Source organism: Perognathus longimembris, chromosome 12 (assembly GCF_023159225.1).
Source record: "Perognathus longimembris pacificus isolate PPM17 chromosome 12, ASM2315922v1, whole genome shotgun sequence".
Lineage (NCBI taxonomy): Eukaryota > Metazoa > Chordata > Mammalia > Rodentia > Heteromyidae > Perognathus > Perognathus longimembris.
Window position 1 is genome coordinate 23,071,483 of NC_063172.1, and position 2,330 is coordinate 23,073,812.

The window sequence follows — 2,330 nt, forward strand, 5'->3', positions numbered from 1 at the left end:
ACTATAATACCTAAAATAACCTAAGTAATCTATGAATACTTATACTATATGATGTTTAGAGGATAATGACAAGAAAAAAGTCTCTACATGTTCTATACAGACACAGTTGTTTCTTAATACTTTCAATCCACAGTTGATTGATTGTGCAGATTTAGAAGCAGAGATTGGAAAGGCCAGTCATATCTAATTGTAAATTGCTATTAATCTAGAAAAAAAAGTAGACTTGAAACATAATATGTCAATAGCAATAAAGAGAAATTTTCTAGCAGTTCACAGAACTGAAAGAATGAGTGATATCTTCATCAAAGAGGATACATTTAAGCTGGATCTTGAAACATAGTGTTAACTGTAAAGGTTTGAAATTGTTAGCACTGTAGCAAGCTAACAAGTTAATTTACAACAGTTTATGGATACTGGCAGAAAACATGAGATGCTTGAATCAAGCAGAAAAACGTTTATTTCTCACAGCCAGAGCTTAGGAATCTAAACTCATTTATGATGGACAATAAATATGCCTTCCCTTTGTTCCAGAAAAAGACACTATCTTTATCTCTCAAGACTATTCAGCATATAAACATTCTAGAAACAATAATCCAAAACAAAAGCAGGGAGTATTTTCATTCACAAGACATACAAAAATATAAGAGATTTATTAAAAGTTGTCTCCTAACAAATAGAAGTTGTATGACACAAATATAGCAAAAATATTAGCAAAATAAAAAGGTACATCTGAAAGCAAAAAAAAATTCCTAAACACAATGACAAGACCAATGTAGGTAGTTGGTTTATAATTAGTAATTTGGTCATTCATTAATATTATCCAAGGGAAGTAAAGATCTAGACTTACTCAGTTTGAGAGAATTTTATGAGAAACCTCAAAAGAATCTGCTGGTCAATTAGATATAGAAGTCAGAATTTAAGGATAAATGTAATTTATCTAGCAGGTTTTAGGGAGATTGCTGTTGAATAAATGGTGAAGCCACTAACTGGAAATAGAAAGTACAATCATTGAGCTTGGTGTTGTTCACTACCACTTAAAAAGATATAAATGGCAATGCCCAGAAGGCTTTCCAAATTTCTTGAGAGGTCCTGGGCTGACAGAGAGTAAAGGACATTGAGATCATAGTTGAGACAGAAGTGTAAAAGAAATCACCCAAGGAAAGGCTCTAGGACCAAAGGAGACAATGTTGGTTTAGATACCAATTCATCTTGTGTTTATCAATGCAGTAATAATCTTACTGTATGGTGGGAGGAGAGAATCTGATAAGGATTTTTGGACAAAGAAATGGGAAGGGAGAAAAATTGATCTGCAGAATGAAAGGCTGAAATAAAAGACAGTTTGAGGGCTGGGGATATAGCCTAGTGGCAAGAGTGCCTGCCTCGGATACACGAGGCCCTAGGTTCGATTCCCCAGCACCACATATACAGAAAACGGCCAGAAGCGGCGCTGTGGCTCAAGTGGCAGAGTGCTAGCCTTGAGCGGGAAGAAGCCAGGGACAGTGCTCAGGCCCTGAGTCCAAGGCCCAGGACTGGCCAAAAAAAAAAAAAAAAAAAAAAAAGAGAGACTTTCCTAAAAGACAGTTTGAGAAAGATACCAATTACCAAGGAAATGTGAAATAGGATGGGATCTGGAAAGTACTTAGCCGTTGGTGATCACAAGTCTACAAAAAAAAAAAAAAATAGAGTAGAAGGCAGAAAATCTGTGTGTTGGGGCCACGGGTGTGTGTGTAAGAGAGATTCAACTTCCTAATTTAAGAGAGAAAGACAACTTCAATACTTGAATCAGTGTATATCTAGTATGACATGGCTGAGGTTAGAAAGCACTTGTCCAATTTTGTATCTGAGAAAAAAAAACTTTGCAAATGGCTCCCATCATCCATTCTCTAAAATCTTTTCCACAACTACTTTGAATCTTAAACGGTTTTTCCTTCTCAAAAATCTCCTTACACAAATGCAGGTCCTCCTGTTACACTGGTGCCTTAAACTTTCCCTCAGAAATGTTACTTGACAAGAGCTTAGATTTAACAAAGCAAGTGTCCTTGCTCACTGAGATACCCACATATTCTGCTGCTGTAAGAGAAGAACAACAAAAGAATTATTACAAATTCAGACCTTTGAGGCTTCAAAGGAAAAGCCTCCTATTTGGTGATTTAGTTAAGCTATTGTTTCCTACTATTAAGCTATTCCTATTATTAAGCTATGGTATTCCTACTAATTTTTTAACTGAAAAAAACAAGTGGCAAAGAAAATTTAAGTATATACTTAGTGAAGTTCTTAAAAGACATATAACAGGTGAAAAGTTATGAGATGTTAATTACTGTTGCCACCCC